General features: G+C 42.8%; 1 long non-coding RNA gene across 2 annotated transcripts; it reads left to right on the top strand.

Annotated features, from left to right (window-relative positions):
* The first annotated feature begins 5,511 nt into the window (after positions 1-5,511).
* Positions 5,512-20,646, top strand: LOC126516493 (uncharacterized). Of its 2 annotated transcripts, none has more exons than XR_007596060.3 (5): positions 5,512-5,716; positions 7,414-7,519; positions 10,029-10,098; positions 17,463-19,474; positions 20,484-20,646. It is a non-coding gene; the product is annotated as an uncharacterized lncRNA (long non-coding RNA). The 2 variants fall into 2 exon arrangements; XR_011891350.1 differs by lacking the exon at positions 5,512-5,716 and adding an exon at positions 6,345-6,585.
* Positions 20,647-21,007: the final 361 nt, after the last annotated feature.

Here is a 21,007-nt window from a genome sequence, read left to right as displayed (position 1 = left end):
ACGCGCTCTCGAATGCTTCACAACGCACGAGAGAGCGCACCGTGCGAGTGCAGAGCAGCTCGGGTGTGTTGTTTTCGAGTGTAGTGGCCGCAGTACGGGTTCTGCACACTGACTACGATTAGTTACGGCCACTTTAGGTTAAAAAAAATTGAATAAGAAAATGTGAAATGCTTTATTTTAAATTAACCAACAGATATCGCCGTGAAACAACGCGTGTAAGACGCCACTAAAAAGACTACTATAAACTACCACCTATTTTATCTCTGGTACACTCCACCACCAACCGAACGCCAAAAGGCGCCAAAGGACATGTTCGTTTATTCAATATATGTCGAGAGCACCCATCGACACCATGACGTTAAAATGACGTAGTCCGGAGCTACTGGATGGTGCTGTTTATTTTCCGGTTTTGCTAAAACATCCAAGCAGGGCGCGCCGATGGCGGAGGCGTGGCCAAGGTGATAGCTTCGCGGAAGGCGAACGTTTCAGAATACGGGCCAGTTCCGTGTGCGTGCGTGCGTACATACATATTTGTGCGTGTGTGCAGGCGTGGGCGCGTGCAAACGTGAATGCGGGCGAACATGTATCATATCTCTCTGTGCGTGCGTTTGTGCGAGCGAGCACTTCCCCGCTCACACCTACTCTTGGGGATGAATGGGATATAGAGTTTATTGAAACCCATATTTAAATCTACGAGACAAGAACGAATGGCATTGCGTTTATATCATTATCTCTTTCTGAAAGCGAAACCAGCGCAAAATACTCAGTTCCCTTCCACTCTGGGAATAAATATGACCAGCGAAGCTGTGTATGTGGGTCCCTTATCCCGGCCACGGCGGCCGCATTTCGTTGGGAGAGGGGGGGGGGGAATGCGAATACACCCGTATACTTAGATGTAGATGCACGTTAAAGAACCCCACGTGGTCAAAATTTCCGTAGTCTCCCACTACGGCGTGCCTCATAATCAGAAAGTGGTTTTGGCACGCAAAACCCCATAATGTAATTTAATTGAAATGTGGGCCCCTTAGCGGCGAACTGCATCTCCGCCGCGGGTCGGCCCGGCATTGCACTAACTTCGGGAAGTTGTTCTACGCGCGGACATGGTAGTGGGGAAAGTAGCCCTTAACATCTTTGCTGTAAAAAAAAAGGACAGAAAAAAAGAAAGCCCTCAGCCTCAATATCGCCGACCCAGATTTCGTCCCGGTGGCACCGTCACCACCGACACGGCTCCGTGAGCAGCTACCAAGCTGTTCACTTTTGTAACTTCATTCCCTCGGCGCCAGCGTATTGTCTTGATGCCAGAGATGCGCTAAATCTGCACCATCAAGGAGTAATGCATTGCATCTGCGACCAAGCAAGCTTTCGGCGGCACACGCTCGCTGCTATATCGACATTAAAACTTCAGACTGCTTGCCTTCGAAAAAACAGCGTGAATAAAAATCGAAAGCGCACTGGCCACGAGGAACATGCTCACGGAGCCATACTGTTGATGACATCACAAAAGGCTAGGTGCGGTCAGGTTGACTTTACAGGTTTGGAAGGTATGACTGACGGGCTAGTTGCTTCATTATCACATAAAGAACAGCGCTTAATATTAGCACAGTTTGTGTGTGATTCCTCCTTTGTGTCCCGTCGTGAAGTGCTGTTCTTTCTGTGACTTTACAGATGTTCTTTTTCTGCGTCAGTTACGCTTTTCAAGAGCGTTTGATTGGAAAATTTTTTGTTCGCTTAGCTCTTACAGAAGCATGTTTGATCAAAATTTATTTGCTCGGCTAGATAATGTCGAGCCACTCATTTTCATAGACACCTAAGATCAATTATTGAAAAGTTATTCAACATAGCTTGGTTAATTATGCACACAACTTCTCAACTTACTCCGTATCCAGATGTTACCAATCTGAACACTCGAATGATAAAATGATGTCACCAATATTTGTATTGGTTTATTAGTTTTGTTTGTTGCCGTTAAAAGCAGCCGGCATAGCTATGGTCCCGTAGGCTTGTTATAAGGCAAGTGTGAAAGCTTGGTCAGGTTATCTTGGCGCAAATCAACTTCATGAACTTATGCAGCTGTGCCCAATTGTACACTTCTGCCTTTATAACCGATTCTCCAAGATTACACAAGTACTTCAGCGCTACGGTACATCTTACAAGCTGTGCGAGAACATTGTGCGCGCTCCCGATTAGATTGCTGGGCGTTGGTGGCATCAGGCTCGGTTTCCTGGCATCATCAAGAGTAATAACCGCTGCACGGGGGAAAGCATTGGATACATTTTCAGTACTTTGTAACATATGGATCAGCGCGGACATGTACGTTAGAAGGAAAAGTACTGAAATATTAAAATGAGGATTTTGCTGCATTTATTTTGGCTGTGTAATGTTAAGGTGTAAAGAAGAAAATACTGTGATTTTGTGGCAATTATTGGTGGCATACGTATAGTCACGTGAAATATGAGCTCCGACACAATACCCGTGGTGGAACTGGCCTCAGGACTACAGGGCTACATTCAACCACGAAATGCTGGTTTGATAAATACCAGTAATCGGAAAGTGCTTAGCTCTTGAATTTTTGGTATGTCGGTGCCGCTGTGCAGTCTTGGGGGCCCTTTTTACCACGAGCACTACGTTTCAGCTAATATTCAAAGCAACTGTACCCTATCTTCTTTTTTTGGGGGGCGGGGGGCGGTGGGAGAGCTTTCTTTAGCGTCTAACCGCTGTTCCAAGGTTATCGCTTGGCTCAAGACGCGCCTGCATGTACTGCAAATATCCATAATGAGTTCACAGATTCAATAGCGAAACAGCGTTATCTAATCAGTATGCGCGCGTGAAGCGAATGCTGGCGTATATTCTATATTATTATATTATGGGGTTTTACGTGCCAAAACCACTTTCTGATTATGAGGCATGCCGTAGTGGAGGACTCCGGAAATTTCGACCACCTGGGGATCTTTAACGGGCACCTAAATCTAAATACATGGGTGTTTTCGCATTTCGCCTCCATCGAAATGCTGCCGCCGGGGCCGGGATTCGATCCCGCGACCTCGTGCTCAGCAGCCCAACACCACAGCCACTGGCGTATATTCTCGATGACATTTAAGCGCCAGAGTTCGCGCTGCAATCTACGAGCATTACAATTCAATGGACCGATGCCTTGATCCGTAGATTAGATTAAGAGGAAGCACTGCTTTGCGCGCAGCCATCATGCTTTGAATACTTTTTTTTTTTCAACGCAAGCTCGCCTTATAATGACTTAGATTCGTGATTCACTCTTTTGGATCGGCCTTGTTCTTCACCTCACTACAACGTGACAGTGTACACGTGTTACACTTTTACTGAGTCAATACTGGGAAATTTACTAGGACTTTTGTTGCGGGCGCGTTCATTTAACGCGATAATTTATTGTTCATAACTTCCTTTTTAATTTAGGAGGTTTTAAAATACGGCAACTTTGTATTAGCAGGAGGTCCTAAGAATAAAGAAAATTTAAATGCTTATTAGTCAGGTTTCATCTCATAGCAAGGCAGGAAATTTCAATAAAAAATATCCTTATGATAATTAACAGCCTATCCCCTCGAAAACGTTTCATCTGAGTTCCTCCTTTGCAAGCTAATACCCACCGGAAGGTGGTTTTTATCGTGGGCCCTTGACATATGTCCAATTGCCAAACGGAGGGTTACTCCGTATGTTTCATTTCAAGAAGACGAAAATGCTGCGTGAAGAGCGTCGTTAGTTCAAAGCCACGAGCTACCGTAACTCCCCTCGCCTATATCGCTGTCATTCAGGCTTAGAAAAGAAATGTGTATTTTATATCGACGCATCACGAATCCGAAGAGGGCTGCCCGCGACCAGCCCATGGAGCTATGTTTCTTTCATTTCGTACTTCGTCCTAGCGGCTAACGGTAGCTCACGGCCCAGCAGAGTGCTGAGTGTGGAAGTGGCAGAGAAGGTGCTGTATACTGTCTCGGCACCCACCGGAAATTGCATGCCGCGCTGCTGGCCATTCTTAGAAAATTGTATATGCGACGCCCAGCCATTTGCAACACAGCAACATTGTTTTGCGATGGGAGAGTCCAGGTGAGAGACAGGGTAGTTATGGAAATGAAGACACGCTATTTTTTGCAGCAACTTAAGAATGAATGAATGAATGCCTTCATTTATCGAGAAAAAGGAGGAGCAAATATCGGTGGAAGCATGCCTCACCACATGGGGAAAGAAACAGGGGACAAAGAGAGGAAAAGCTAGAGTCCGGGGGGCAGGCGATGTCGCAGTTTAGGGTCAAGAGAATATAAGCCAGAGTTGGTGAAGGCAGTTGAATTCTAATGTAGATGTGTGATGTGGCGAGTAAATAATTGGAGTCACCACCCAGCATCCGTCCTTTGCGGTAGTATAAGCACTCCCCGTTCTTGGTATTAAACGTTTACTGAATACCAATCTTGGCGATTACTTATTCATCGGCCATACCTCGCCGCGTCTTCCTCAGTGGCAGGCTCTGTGGCTTACAAATGCGCTGTCGCGCGACAAGTTACGACCATGCCATGACGCTTGCGGTTACGGTTGCCATACTTGTGACTGTTGCTATTGCGGTAACACAATAAACATGGGTTTACTGCACAAGTTAGAGAACAGACAGTTTAGAACAGCGTTTCTCACCTTACATACGCTCAACGCAAGCACCTTTGCAGCATGTTACGGTGCGCATCCCTTCAAGACAGACGCCAACGCATAAGAACGCGTTAGAAGACAGGGTGCCGTCTTAGGCCTCTTGCCAAACATATCCAATCCAACAATCTATTAGCAACCATGCTGTCGTTTCTATGCAAGGAGGTTATATACTTAAACTGCTAGAGTGCTATACCTATAGCCGCCGCCTTCGGGAGCGCGTGAAGCCGGCGGCGGCCATCTTGCTAGAGGAAAAGGAGCACGGCTAAAGTACGTGGCCGCGGTATACGCACGGCGCTCCCTGCGCTTGCGGTTCAGCGATGAAAAATAAAATTAAAGCGCATTAAGGAGTATATCAGTCCACCGTTGTGTGTCGCTGTAGTCGAAAACAAATATGTCATGGTGGCGGGTGCCTTATGTTGTGTATATCTGTTGTGTGTATCTTGTTTGTGTGTAACTGAAAAACAGTCGTATTTTCTGTTTTCATCATTCAGTAACCTGCGTCCTGTATCGGCACGGCAGTGTGATGCCCTTTCCTCACTGTAAACACAAATGAGCCCATATGGGCGTTTTAACAGTTGATATGCCATTTTCCCCCCTAGCTTAAAATGAGTACTCCCACGAGAAGAAGTAAAATAAGCTAGAACCATTATTGTACCCCCGACCCCATTTGATGGGGCATTGCGGTTGTAAAATGGGGGTTTTCAAGGAATAACGGTGGCGTAGGGGAAATTGAGACGAGCCAAACAGAGAAAGGAATAACTCAGCCATGACCAACAAGGCAGTCAGCCGCAGCGACAATTTCAGTAGGATTATTTCTGCAGTCAGATTCGAAATATCCCGCGCAATGTGTGTCGGCGCTGTTTTTCTGTTCGGAGTAGCCGCGCCTTGGTGCTGCAGAGGACGCCGAAGTCGGAACTACGCGCGGAGGAACACCAGCCTTCGGAGCGCGCGCGCGTGCGTTGAAAGCTGCGATCGAGCAGCCATTTGCCAGCGACGGCGCATTCTTCTACCGTGGTTGATGTTTCTCACTGCTTTGAACCCCCAAGACTCCACGGTAAGTGACTTTGAACGATTATTACATGTTCTATGAGTGTGCATGTGTTCTAAGTGAGGAGACGCGCTGATATGACTTATTGAAGGTCTCGGTACAACATGGCGCGACAGTTGGCCGTCCAGAACCATTTTGCACGATCACTGTGTTTCTTCGAGCTTTGTCGTAATCGAATCGACTTGAGTGCTCAGAGTCAAGCGAGTGTACTTAAAAATTAGAATTTTATATAATGAGGGACTTTGCCGCGTCTTTAATTGGGCGGATGTGAGCATTCGACATGATCCCCGAAGCGCAAGCCACTACCACAATAGTTACGTGCAGTGCGAGGTTAGCTAAGCTTCGCCGCCTAACCGCGGCCTGAAAATGTGGCGGCTCGTTAAGGGTTTACTGCGGTGCGCGTGTGTGAGTGTTTGTACAGCGATCATTTGAGCGAGAACCGGCGGCGCTTCTTTGTGCGCGGTATCTGCTAGCTGGCGCGTACGTGGCGCCAATCCCCTAGCTCGTGCGATTGTGTGCAGTAGGTCGCCCACTTAGCGCGCATTGTGCAGATTTGCCAGTACGCTCCTTTCTATCGCCTGTGTCTCTTCGCACCCACGTCGTTGATTGTGCAGGCAGTGCGCGACTGCGGCACGCAGCATGTAGAGCCTGCGCCCGTCGACTTTGATCTACGGGCGTGAAATGTCGGCGGCGCGTTTGTGGTATTAAAAGCGTGTGGTGAGCTTCCAACGGCACTACGGGTGAACGCCGCATGAGCTGCCGGTCAGAGTATAAGAACCTCTTTATTGTTAGCGTACTGCTTGGCGGTAACAGGTGTCCTGCTTGGGTTCAGATTACTGGATACGCCGTCACTTGAACCTCGGCGGCCGGAGCAGGTGAGTACCAGTGGCGGCGGCACCTCGGCGGGCAGAAAACTGTGCCCGTGCCGTGACGAGATATATCAATTTACGCGATAGCATTGCCGGTGATAGGTCATACGGGCGCGTCGCTCCATGCCTGTGTTCTTTGCTGAGGCCGCCACTACGCCTGCGGTGCACTTACTACGCTATATCTATATAGTCGATGCTTGTGCAATGTTGTTATTCAACAGCTGGCGCTGTGCTCTGGATACCTGAACTTGTTTAATGTTTAATTACTTTGCTGCTGTGCCACTGCGTATTGGGTACAGATATTTAGTATTGAATTCTAGGTGCCAAATTCACACAAAGAAGTTGCGCTTTTCAACTCAGGATCATATCACACATCACAGCGTCATCCTATATTGCACGAGTATTAATAACAAAATTTCTCTTGCTGGTGAAAAAAAAAGGCAGACCGATCAACCTGTATCTGTGAGAAAAATGTGCTTCAAGTCCGCCATTGTCTATAAAAAAAGGTACTACCTTGGTATTCAATGTCAGTAACACTCATAAGTTATGCATCCTTTTGTGTGAAATAATTTGTCTTAGAAGCCATTCATTGTAAGGGATCAGTAAACATCTCATAGCTTAAGTAGTGCATATGTGCATGAGTTGGGCAAAGGTATTGGTTTGTAAAGAGCAAAGCCATTAAGATATAAAATATTGGCAAGCTTAGTTTAACAATAAGCTGACGAATATACAAAACCTAATGTAGCAGCAGATGTTCTCCAAGATAAGCTTGTGACCAGCTTTTTTGTGTTCTGTGTGATCATTGTAGTGTCAAATTTTTCATTTTTATTTCAGGACTGCGGCTGCGGTCGTTTCATTGCCAACTGTGAGGATGAAGCAGCTTCATGGCCGGAGATCGGGTGCCTCCCATCAGTTTCCCTTTTCAGCAATAGAGGCCTTGGTATGCTCTTACCTAGAGTTTGCTTTTTTTACCCTGTATGTTTTGAGCGCAATGGCTAGTTTAGCGGCATTACTTAGAGTGATTGGTGTGACACCTGTTCCATAGGAGGTATGCAGGCTATCCCACGTAACTTTAGCAAACTTTTAAAAATATGAATATGCCACCTAGCTGCACAGAACCTATGTAATGTTGTTTCCTGTCTCTTGGAAATACTTGGATTTGCTGCATTTTGCCTAATTACCTAATTAGTCTTAATCAATTAATTAACTTCTCAAATGTAATTAGATAAAAAGTCTTAATTATAAAATTGTAGAGCAACGTGAAAATTTCCCAGTACAGCTATCTGTGGCTCAATATGTGCTACATAATGTGTTTTTAGAGCATGAAAGAAGCCTGAGAATCTCGCAAAGTGCCTTGAGTATGTTTCTGTGTGACAGCGCCTGTGTTGTGTTCTTCCTTCAGTCCTCGTCTCTTGCGCTGTACTAACAGTCGACCTCGAGTGGCCATTCCCGTGGCAGTCTTGCATGTATTGAGTGCTTGCCCTGTATAGGCATGTGTGTTTCCAGTAAGAAAAAAATACTGAAGGAGCCCAACGTGATGTATTTCAGGACAAGTGTATGGTGTAAATTACTATGTGACAATAAAATAAACTGAAACAAGACTTCACAGTAGAGGTATGCAGGTGTGTGCATCAGCATAATGACGAAAACCTCATGCAAGTTTCGAAAAATATTTATTAAGTTAGTTTCTGTCATTCTTCTCTGTCACATTATTATTGCAAAAATGTGCTCTCTAGTATGGCACGATTAAAAATACAGTTCAAATACATCATTTGCTGGAACCTTGATATTCATAGCAACATAGAGAGGAATGGTTAAAAATTTGCTTTGCTTCTCTGACCTTCATTTTAGGTCCTTCTCATGTTTGCTAAGCTTCTTAAACTATCATAGACCCCTTCCAGGGTTTACAGGTAGCTTGAGCACATTGTGCCAGATTGTGGAGAAGCTGCAGAGGTCGCAGTGTGTATAGTGGTGTCCGGTAAATGCAAGTTTATTGCAAGATGCATTATGCTCAGTACCAATTATATTAAGTTATAATTTTAGCAAAAATCAGTTTTCCAGATATATATCAATGTGTCTCCAAAGAACTGCACTTTTTAAAAGAGTTGCTCATTCTCTGTCTACTGTTCGGTGTTGTTAAATGCATGTATGTTGGACAGCATAGTACTTGGCCTTCAGCTGAAGGTAGTAGTGTAGGTAATAGGTAGTAGTGTAGCAGTAGAGTGGCAGCAGTAGTAGCTTTATGCATGTGCATAAAGCTGCAGTAAGCCAAATGTGAAAAGATAAGGGCTAATACGATACAGCCACGTAGCAAAATTTACACAAGCAAACTGTTTGATGCAATCCCTAGGGAAGTAAGCAAAAATATAAGAATGTGCTTATATGATAAACAGTACCTATGTTTCAGGCGCATGGCCTTCTACCGCCATATTCCATAACAGTTCATTATTTAACACTTTAAAACTACTTGCCCTGTTTATGTCTAACTGCTCTAAATTCGAAAATTTTCATTGATTGCACTATGAAGGTTTTGGCCGTGGCTTAAGTTACTGCCAGAATTAAATTTATAGTTGTGGCCGTCCTATGTGTGATAACAAAAAGCCATTTTGGAACCAGGTGACTGTTATGCAGTATGCTAAGTGTGCATATTAGAACAGCCACTTATATTTTCATTGTAACCATGTATTAAGTATGTATGTACACATCTCGAAGCCATAGACTGTGTACTCTTAATTGGAGGTGTTATTGTGTGGAGTAGGTATTTTTGTAAGCATTGTCTAGAATTTGCACTACATCAAGGTGTAGTGAAGCCAAGCGAAAAATATTGACAAAATGGCTAAAGTACATTCTTAAGAGTATTAAGCGCACTTAGATGACTTTACAGCATGTAGTAAAACAAGAATGGGAACTGAAGTGCTTAATTTTTGTTCATTATTACCATATGGCACCAACATGCAATGAAGACAAAAGAGGAAGAGAAGTGAAGTGCACTAAAGGGCAACTCGCTCCTGATGGGAGCTGCATTCACATCTACATGATGCATGCAATCTTGGAGTTATAGCAGCAGCTAACCACCTGTTCACTTTGTTGCACATTTGTATTGTTTATGTACTAAGTCTGGCCCTGGAAGTGTTAAGCAGTGCCACTTGTGGCATTGGTGCTGCATGCAAGACATCCTTCTAACCACAGGTGTTATGTATTATGTAAACCTAAGTTCTTTTAAATTCATGTAACCCACAAAAGTTACATTTGAAAGGATGTGCCATATTTGCCACCATTGCCATGAGTAGCATTGGCTGACAGTCACAGGGCGAGACGTTAACCTTGCTCAGCTATTATGCAAAACTATTTTACATACAAATGTGGTAATTAGTATACATGCCGAAAGCCTCACAGAATAAAATTTTTTATTCGCATCTTACAACGATTGTTATTTTGCTTTAACTCAGGAGGCCTTTCTACCTGCGTTGCATCCTGTGGCTGGACCACTCGAACGATCTCGGCGGAATCGTTACACAGGTGTGTTCTTTTGTGATTCTCAGTACTGATATTTTCTAGTTTACGTTCAATGTAAATGCACAGATCAAATGAAAAACAGGTTAAAAGATGAGCTCACAGGCACTGTATCCAAATGTTTGTTAGGAAGGAAAATCTTTTTTACAAGTTGTCGTTATAGCAACACAAGAGAGTGTGTACATCACACCACCAGTACCTAGCAAGCAACAGCATTATACCGTAGAAGAAGCCAAAACATCAGGCGAAAACCTGTACTAAACTAGAAACTGTATTAAGACCTTTTCGAGGCTTAAACTATTTCTTGGGTTACTCTGTCTAATTGCTTGAACTGAACTGACGTGTCCTGCAAAACAGTTTGCAGTCGCATTTGATACAATCTGCAGCAAAATATGAACAAAGGGCTGCAATACTCTAAGGGCCTACTATTGAAGTTGCAACCAGTCTTCCCAGTGTACTGCAGCCTCAGGAACATGAAATGTGGTACACTGTACCACATGCACACACAACAAATTTTAATCCATGGGCATCTGTACACTGTGCTTGTGCAGGACTGTGCAACTGGCTGTTTCTTCGTGACTGAAACAGCTACGTACATCAAGACTGTATTGGGAAGCCACCATTTTTTTCAGTCAGTGTAACAGTCCATAAACATATGGATTTCCATGAGCATTTTGTCTGCCACACTTTTCTTTGTCGTTTTTTGTGCACTCCAGCTTTTATGGCTGCAAGACACTTCAGGCTGGCTGAAGAGACAGTGGTAGCCTAGTAGGTGGCCTCACAAAGTTGTTACTTTGATTTTTAAGAGCCGACTTGCTTTTGACAATGCTGAATAACACATCAAAAGGCACGGGATTATTGACAAGGTTAGAATGACTTTGAAAGAAGTTTAAGGCTTCTTTTTAACTCTGATCTGTCTGCTGAGACCAAATCATGTCAGCTTTTAATGAAGCAATGTTCAGGTTGGAAAGCTGCAAGGCTGTGTGGGTACTCAAACACCATCATTGCTTCATATAGCTGAAGTTGCTGTGACATCAAGGCAGAAGCAAATGACATGGCAAAGGAAAGGTTGGTCGACAAAGGACTCATTGGCAATTATGTAGGTTCAAGGGCTATTGCACTGAGTAAGAAAATGTGTTCCTGATACAGCATGAACAGTGTTAATGCTGAAGAACAAACTGGCACCATCTCCCCAGTCCTACACAAGCACGTGCATAGAAAGGGATGCCTGTTGGCCTTAAGGGCCACCACTGGAAGGATCACCTGCTATCGCTATGACATAGAATGTGACATCAGATGACTATGACTATAGTTCACACCTTTGCTGCAGCTCGCTGGCTGGGCAATTGAAGCCTTGATTGTAAGGATGAAAAGTTTCAATCACAAGGTGGCAATTTAGTTGCCAACTCTTACAGCATGGTTCACTACTCAGTGCTGCAGTGCTGGACGTATTTGACCAAGCCTGGTGCGAGTTCTCATGAGTACCCATGTTCAAGCTGCCGCTAGATACTTAGTTGATGAAGTCACTGAAAATGAAATTTGGTCATCGAAAGAGTCATGAAAACGATGCACACAAGGCTTGTAGCGTGCTTACTTGGTATGACCTCAGTCAAGACACCCTGTGTAGAGATGCTGACAAAAGTGCAGCAGAAGTGTGGATTGAGGAGACAAAAATATAAGCTGTTCAAGTTCCACATATAACAAACTGATAATAAATCGCCGTTCAGCAAGAACTCCGGCAAAAGGGGCAAGCCGCACTCCCCACAACGAATGCTATAAAAACAGTACTGTTATTGCAGCAAAATTGCCTATAGCTCTTTTGATAGCTTGATAGCTGGTAGCTGGTAGCTACTTGGTGGTAGCACTTGATAGCTGGTATCACACAATGTTTTCTATTCCACGGAAATATTCCAGCACGTGGGGGCCACAATTCTCCTAGAGGCCAATACAGACACAGGTTGCCAGCAAGCATGGACTAAAGATTTTTCCGTTTGCATTGATGTAGTCTACCACATTTTGTTTTCTTGGGTGCACAGTCACACTGGGGTAACAATTTTCTGCCTGAATATTCATCGCAGGGAGCACTGCAGCCAGCTAAAGCGAGTTTTTTGTTCACACCTTGCCACAGATGTGACAAGATGTAGACTTGACCCATTTTTCTAGGCACATTTGTTGGGTTCAAGAAAGAACACAGAGTAGCTTAAAAACTTTATTCCTTCTAGATTTAAGGCGTGGGGCCAGGTATTAACCATTGTTTTAAGAATTTTACCAAACCGGGAAAGATTCTTTCTTGAAAGTCTTCTCATATCAGCTTGATACAGTCCCTGGCTTAGTATGGGTGCATGTGCTGTGGCTTTGTTTTAGTCTGTTTAAAAGGTCGTTTTTCTTTTGAGTGTTCCAGTCGCAAAGAAATCACAAATATATTTTGATTTCAGGAACCCTTGTGACATTACACAATTCCTTTACATGTTGCAACCAAGCTTATTTTTTAAACACATGCCTTTCTTTCAGCATGAAAAAAACATCTTAGATGAAACAAGGCAAAAATGGCTGCTTATGCATTTGTACGATATTCCAACTGAGAGGGGTGAAAAGTAATAAAATGTTCTACTTTCATAATTTTTCTACCATGTGTACAACATTTCTTAATAGGCATGAAGCAAATTCACTTTTATCACTAGCCTATTACAGAAACAAAAAATGACAAACTGAGCTTTTAAGGGGGCCCTCAGAAGGGCCCAGTCCGTGCGTCTTCTTTTCTAGCGCCATGGCTGTGAGCGCATCTGAGCACATCTGCAGCCTGCACACCCTGTTCTAGAGGTGATCTGCTGCGTGTGGAAAGACTAGACGTGCTGATATGGCGTGGTATTATGTGCACAGTCTTCCCATGTGTTTAGTACACGGGGTTGCATAATCTGTAGTTTCAGAGATGCATTGAAGTTTGAGACAGACAAAGCATTCGCCTCCACTGCCAGCACTTTTCATGATCGTGTCGTTCCACTGTGTGTGGCAGTATCAAAGAGGACAGGGTGGATGCGAAAGCAAGGCTGGGTTTGCTTCATGCTACCTATGTGAAGGTATCGTTAACACACCGTGAAACCGTATCTTTGGTCGCTGACTCTCAAATTCAAAATTTTTTTCTCATTCAGATTTGTGTTTTCTGACTGCGGCCCTTTCCGTGGGAAAACAATCCATTTGCAAATGTACTTATTTGACTAAACGGTCGAATCTGAGTACAACAAACCAAATCGCTGATTTTAGTGCATTCGTTATGTTGGGGTTCCTTTGTATATGACTCCAGAAAAAGCCGACCATTGTCTGCTCACACTCCGCCGTGCCCGTCCATATAGGAATAAACTTAATTTTGGTTGGCCACGATGCTTATCGGTGTAGTAGCTGTCGTGTGTCCACCCATACACATTTTGTTGGCTTCCCGAAAACCTCAAAGAACAGCTGTATTTTGCTTATGTGCATTCACTAATCAAATAAGTACATGTTTGCTAGAATCCCCATAATATTGCGTCAGCTGGTCTGCTTGAAAATGTTCAAAATATGGCAGTTAGATTTGTAATAGGAAGTCATACTAAAAGGCTTTGTATTACTGAGAGTAAGGGTAAGCTGCAATGGCAGGATTTAAAAGACTGGGAAATCTCTTCAGTTAAAATTATTTCAAGCATATACTGTTCCAAACATGTAGAGATAGAGAAATTCATATCAGGCTATCATCATACCTCACAAGAAAGAGATTACACTAAAAAGGTTTATTAATTTCCTTTTACTTATAGGTGATGCCTCACATTGTTTTTTCCTTGGACCAAAGGGACTGCAAGGTTTTTCAGCCTACAATTGTTTGCATAGTTTTGAAAGATAATTCCCTCCCTGCTTTGTGTGCTTGATTTGAATGTAAGTTACATTACACAGAATGTATACCCCCCCTGCAATGCCAGTACAGGCGAAGCAGGCACTAAATGAATAACCACGAAAGGATTTTGGAGCGAGCAAAAATGGCATGTGCAATAGATATGCGTAGATGTCCCGTTTGTGTTGCTGTCAAACAAGAAATTGGGATATCGAGGAACTGAGCAAAGTAACTACATGTGTGCTTGCCAAACTATAGCTGTCATTTACACCTTGATTGTGACTTAGCTACCAAAAGAAGTTCTTTTGTCTTGTTCTTTTTCTGTTAAAATGTACTTTTTTCTTTGTCTACTTTCATTTGGGTTTTTGTAGCTATATTGTGCACATGTGACCAATAATGCCGTGTGGAAGTTAGTGGTTGTTGGTATTCCTCACTGCCTGTCGTTTGTTCAATGTGTGTACTAAAGTCAATAGAGCACCAACCAGTATAAACCAGTGTGTTGAATTTGTTTTCTTGTTTTAGTACAAATGATCTGACTGGTTATGTGCCCAAATAAACAATTAGATTATGATAACAAAGTTCATCAGAACATGTCATGCATTTTACTTATAATTACCCTATTTCAACTGCAGAACCCACATATTAAGGCATGTAGATTTAAGTAGAACAAGTCTTTTTGCAATCCTTAGTTCTGAATAGGTGAGAGCAGTGCTAAGGACACAAAGTGAGTCCACATAGATAAATGGCATGGTGCACTGTGCACTGACTAATAATTGATGTGCTTTTGCAACAGACAAGCAAATAAATATCCAGTAATGCCTTGTCAAAGGCACGAAAGCACATAAAGAGGCAGGGGGTGGTCAGATACAAATGTGCCGTGGTTTCAGGTTTGTTAACAAGCATACCACTTTTCTGTAACTTCTGAGAACAGGTGCTGCGCTGACACATTATTCTTTTTTTTGCTTGTTATTTTGTGGGATTTGATTAGTTTCTGGGTTAATGGTTGCTGCTTTCGCTAACATGTTGCACTTATGAAATTTGGGCTGTCATCTGCACTGTTTACAGTGTATGTACTCTTATGGTCACATTATAGTGGTGCTTAATCGTGAAGGCTCTCATTCAAATATAAGCTTGTCTGGTCTACATATGCTTTCCTTCATGCCAAAGGAATAAGATATACTATGTTTGTGTCAGAAGGAAAAAAACTGAGACTGGTGTCTATTATTGCACATAAATCTATGCTTAGTTGCGTTAACATTTTTGCGTAATTTCAACAACTTATTTAGTGCATTTCTGTAACATTCACACTCTTTCTTATCCACTTAGGTGTAAGGAATAAAGGCAAAAAAGTAAAGCATTGCAGTGGATTTAACTTAATGCTCTTGATTCTTGTTACCTTCTTGATAGCTTTTCTATTTGGAAGAGCATATTTACAAAAGCATGTTTTGACCAAATAGGCTGCTGTTTGGGAGGCTTTGCAAGCACCACTATAACGTGACAAAAGCAGTGTGTGGCCATTTGGTTATATAAATTCTGGTGTAATGACACCACAAAAAGTAAACAAAGATATGTACGCACATGACACAAGCACCGGATCTCACTTCAAGCTTTAAAATAAGGAAACAGGCAATATTTAATAACAGGTGGAGACATGATGTGATGATATCTGTTAAAAGAAATTCTTTATGCAGTGCAACTAATGGATCACTGATACATTCGTCATTCTTTTTAAATGTTGCAAGCCACAATTACCTTGCATGTTGTCAGGTCATAATACCTGGCTACAACGCAAGTTTTGTGGAACACAGGACCGCAGTCACATTCTTTGCAGTATTCAACATTGTGTGATGGAGGATTGTTTCACACGGATGACTCATACTCCCTCAATTTCCCTGATTTCGCATTAATAGAGCATCCCATCTGTCCAATGTAGGCACGGCCTTATGATGGCAGCAGACTACACAACGCTTGCGGCCTAGCTCACTAGATGCATATTGTGCTTCAACCACAACCAACCTTTTCCTTTTTTTGGCTTCTGCCTTTTATTACAGCACAAAACTCTCCTAACAAGGGCCTGAGAAAACAATGATTTGCGCAACTAAATTAGGCATGAATATGGAATATAATGAATGAGATGAAGTAAAAAAGTGGTTGCAGTTGTTTCGTATGCATTTGTAATTTTCATGGGTAATTGTGTAGCTGGTCTCTACGGGCAAAAATTTTTTTTCTGTATGAAACATGTGATGAGAGATTTGCTCTGATGAGAAAAAAAGACAAGCCAGGAAAACAAATTAATTTGTTGCGTGCAGCACAATTTGCAGGTGGTGCACTGTGCAACGGAGGTTATGTACAGTCAGCCATTCCCATCCAGTCATGCTTGCATTGCATACAAACATTGTATTAATTTGAGATTGCGGCTAATGAAGTTTGTGTGGAATAACTCTCATTCGCACATAGTGATGCACTGCAAAATAGATTGGTTCGTTCCTGTGTTCATCAAAACTCTTAGCCAGAAATTATGAGCAGATGTACATAAGATAATTAAGCTTTGGCAGATTAGCACGAAAAGGACAAATGCATCAGTCATTCTCAGTTACATTGCACAAAGAATTTGTTTTTGAATTAATGACATCACTTCCTGTCACTATGTGTTGTATATGATGTCTGTTTTCTTGTTAAAGCGAGACTTGAGGTTAGGCACTTGTGTCCTGCATGTCTTTGTCTTCGTTTGCTTCTGTGGTGCCATTACACCAGAATAAGTCCATGACAGGAGCTGCCAGTCTATGCATTGGGCTCAGTACGCCTGGCGGCCTGAATGTGACGAGTTTCGAAGTAGCAGTAAGAACTTCAGAAGGGTAGAATTTTGTGTCGGTGGTGCATATTACAGTATGGTGAAGCGCTATAGATGGAACAGTGTGAGGCGAGACAGATGGGAAAGTGCTACAGACAACTGTGAATGTTTACTGGAAAGTTTCGCTGCAGTGGGACAATGCATGCGTTATCCTGGTGCAGCAAAATTTGCCAATGTTCATAGTTGTCAGTAGCACTTGCCCATCTACATTACACTTCACCGTACACTAGTAGCAGTAACAACAGCAACCAACTGACCCGAGCAATAATGAAAGCCCACAGAATTGCCAAATTGTAGGAGAAATGTTTCAGTGTAAAACATGTTTTGTTAACTGACAAGCAAATGTCATACATGTCTGCGAACCGATGATCAGATGCATTTTTCATGCACATACATTATTTTGTACAACTGCTTCCTGCTTTGGTTTTTTATGGCTTTTAGGAAGCATTCCAAAGTACTTAACTGTTTGTCTGTTCTAAAATTGAATCTGTTCTCAGCCAGCACTATGTGGCATTACTGCATAAGCCCTTACTTCGTCAGTGTCCTTCGCACTGTTCCCAACTAAATATGAATAACCAAATAACCATGTTTTTAAATTTTCAGATTATGAAGAGAATGCTATTAATATGTATTTCATTAGAAAAATTTTCTCAATTTTAGGAAGAAGTCTGGCTGGCCCCAAGCCTGGTGCAAAATGAAGAAATGGCACTCCACATCAATTCATGTTTACTTGTCGTCATAACCAGTCTGTTAGCTTAATTTTTGGTTCTTTCTATTGAATTCTCAAGAAAGGTACCAACTCTGTCATTCATTGAAAACAAATTTTTGCACTTGGGGATGCAGCCATGCACAAAGCCTTTGAGCTCATTAATATCTTTATTTTTTAAAGAAAGTGCAGCTCCTGCGTGGAGCAATAGGTTGAATAAGACGAGGGTAAATGAAAAGATGGCGAAATTAGTCATCAACAGTTGTCCAACAAAGGAAGTCTCAAGCTAGAGGCAACATCTTTGCAAGAGAACCAAATGGCTCCAGCCTGAGACATTCGTTGTTCAACCTGGCAAGTCTCCTTCTCGAAATATTTCCTCTAGCCTGAGACCTATATCCATTCCACCACCCTTGACCAACAATACACCTATACATTTGGTAACCCATGGAAAGGTAGCAAATTCACATTCAAGGAAAGGGAATGTAGTGTGCACCCTGGAAGGTAGCATGAACAGTATTTTATTTACTTAATGAAATGCAGATTTGCTATCCAATTACTTTATTTTGATCCCCGTTTTATAATTGGACAGCATGGTTCCTCGGAGAGAATAATAATTCGAAGCTTACACAATTTTGCTCCTTTATGTCCGTTAAATCTGTCCTGGTTGCTACACTATCAGCCCTGTCTGCAATTGCATAGCAGTGTTTTGAGCATGCATCCAAATTCAAAAGAATAGTTAGGCTTCTACCTCAGAATGTTTGCTACTGTGTTGCAGCTCGAATTCTATGTCTAGGTGGTCACTGTGATGCCATGTGCTTTTTAAATAAGACCAATATGCTATTTGAAGGGCAATTAAATGCAATCTCAAATGACCTCAGCTCGGGGAATGACACAATTGGAGGTCAATGTGATAAGGAGGATCTGATTTCTGAAAACAAGGCACTTAAACGGGAGAAAGCATGACTAATTTCGTCTAAAGATGCTGCTATTGGATATGATCAGGGAAGGTACTTGTTCGTGGCTGCATTTGCAACATGTTACATTGCTGGCTTTATATATTGCACTGGGTACAGTGAAATGTTGCTGCTTGCACAATATTCAACTAAACATGGTAGCCATGCTAATGTGTCCATGCAGAACACAACTCATCCACTATTATGGACTACAGTGGAACCTCAATAAACGAAAATCGCTTCGAAACTGCCGCTTAAATAGGACACCATCCTGATAATTGGTTGGCCCTCTGCAATGTCTCTCAGTAAATATAATGCCTGGTAAATGGAACCAATTTCCCTGGCACCTTGCGGCTCCATTTAAAGAGCACCCACTGTAAAAATATAGGGGGGATCGTGTTTGGAACTTTCGTAAATGTAGTCTTAAACAAAACCGCATTTCAGTGGGAGCGAAATGCAAAAGCACCCATGTACTTAGGTGCATGTTAAAGAACCCTAGGTTGTCCAAATTAATTCGGGGTTACTCGCTATGGCATGTGTCATAATCAGAAGGTGGGTTCTGGTTCGTAAAAGACAATAATTTTTAATAGCTTGCTCAGAAATCCAGCACTAAATTATGTAGCTCGTTTGTGATGAGTCCCAATTTCTTAATTTAGTACTTTGACATTTATCATATTTGTGTGCTAGTCCATGCAAAATACAACTGATCGGCCTCATTATACCAGCCACTGTTAATTAGGAATGGCTTAGTCAAGCAACTTAAACTTACAGCACAAACATCTAAGACGAACCACAAAAGGAAGATACGACACACACTGGTGCTAACAACTTCTTTATTTCTTCGTCGTCGATGCAATATAAACCCTAGGCCACACTACCGCGCAGGCACTCAGATTACATTACAGAGATCTGCCAAATTATCACATACGCAAGCGTAGGAAGTCAAATTCAGATGGATGCAGGGACAAAGATATCTTACTAATGCAATTATCGCCCTGCCTTTCTTGTGGTAGGCCTCTAAGGCAAGCCGCACATGCTCATTCTTGCTTTTGCCAAGAATCGACGTCCCATCAAGTTGTGCCTCAGAATTGTTGCAAGAGTTTATATGCGCACCAAGGTGCGCTCCTCTATCTACATTTTTGTTTACTTGTTGCGCATGTTCCCTGAGTCGCTCATTGACGCAATGCCCTATCTAGCCAAGCTATGTCTTACCACATGAGAGTGAATGGTATAAACCACGCCGACCGCGCACAACACGTATGAAGCATCATGCCGAATTTGGCATCCTCCTCTGCCCTCTCCGCAGGTGCGGGAGCATAGCTTTAAAAGCTTGTTCGGTGCAGAAAACGCCAAAGGAACACTATGCCTGCAAGCAATTTTCTTGAGTTGATAGATGACCTTATGTGTTTAAGGGACCGCGCAGGGAACATGCACAAAAAGTAAACAAAAATGTAGATAGAAGAGTGCACATTGTTGCGCATATAAACTCTTGCAAAAATTGTGAGGCACGACTTGATGGGACGTCGATTCTTGGCAAAAGCATGAATGAGCTTGCGCCTTAGAGGCCTACCACATAAAAAGGCAAAATGATAATTGCATCAGTGACATAGCTTTGTCCCTGCACCCATCTGAATTTGAGTGCCTACGTTTGCATATGTGATAATTTGGGAGATCTCTGTAATGTAATGTGTGCGCCTGTGCAGTTGTATAGCCTAGGGCATATATATGCATCGACGACGAAGAAATAAAGAAGTTGTCAGTTAGCGCCAGCGTCTGTCGTATCTGCCTTTTGCGGTTCGTCTTAGGTGTTTGCGCTGTAAGTTTTAAGTTCAGAATTATGTACCAACTAGGCCAAATGAAGTTTTACTCTTAGTCAAGCGAGCTCAATATATAGTCTGTGCAAAAGTGTGGAGTGTCAGTACAAAGTAACAGTTCAAACACATGGCTCTGTAGTTACAGTTCAGTATGAAAGGAGATACGATTTCTTAGCATTTCTTTCATTTACTAATTTCATTGTGTTAGGACATGTAGAATACTAGCAACTGGCATGCTTACAATGTACAGTGCTCTTTTTTAAAATCCAGACAATTGTTTTACTGGGGCAGAAATGTGCTTTCTTTTGGGCCCGGAAGTGAACATATTATATTTCTTACATTTGGTGTAAAATAAATTTTCTTCACTGTCAGTGTGTCTCGTGCATTTTTCCTTTCAGCAAGTAGCAACTGCTCTCGAAGGCGTTTGCTGGCCTCGGAGGCACTGCCGATAAGCTAGGACGACTGTATAAAAGCTTTGCAAAGAGGGGCTCTGTGATCAGCGAAAGGGAAAAAAAATGAAGACGTGCGGTGACGGGTTCATTCGCCATTGGACCACGTGTGCGCGTGACTTGGTCGATTCAGCGGTGGCCCTGTGCCGTCGATTGGACCACGTGTGGCGAGCCCGCGGCGAAATGCTTCGTGGCGGTACGCCGCGCCTATGCAGCAGCAGACGGAACACCGCAGGCCAAGGTGTCGGACGCCGGCGTTCGCTCCGAGCAGGTGCGACGCCTG

The sequence above is a fragment of the Dermacentor andersoni genome, chromosome 1, assembly GCF_023375885.2.
Source record: "Dermacentor andersoni chromosome 1, qqDerAnde1_hic_scaffold, whole genome shotgun sequence".
Lineage (NCBI taxonomy): Eukaryota > Metazoa > Arthropoda > Arachnida > Ixodida > Ixodidae > Dermacentor > Dermacentor andersoni.
Note: the sequence above shows the minus strand (reverse complement) of the source record. Positions and strands in the feature narration are given on the sequence as shown.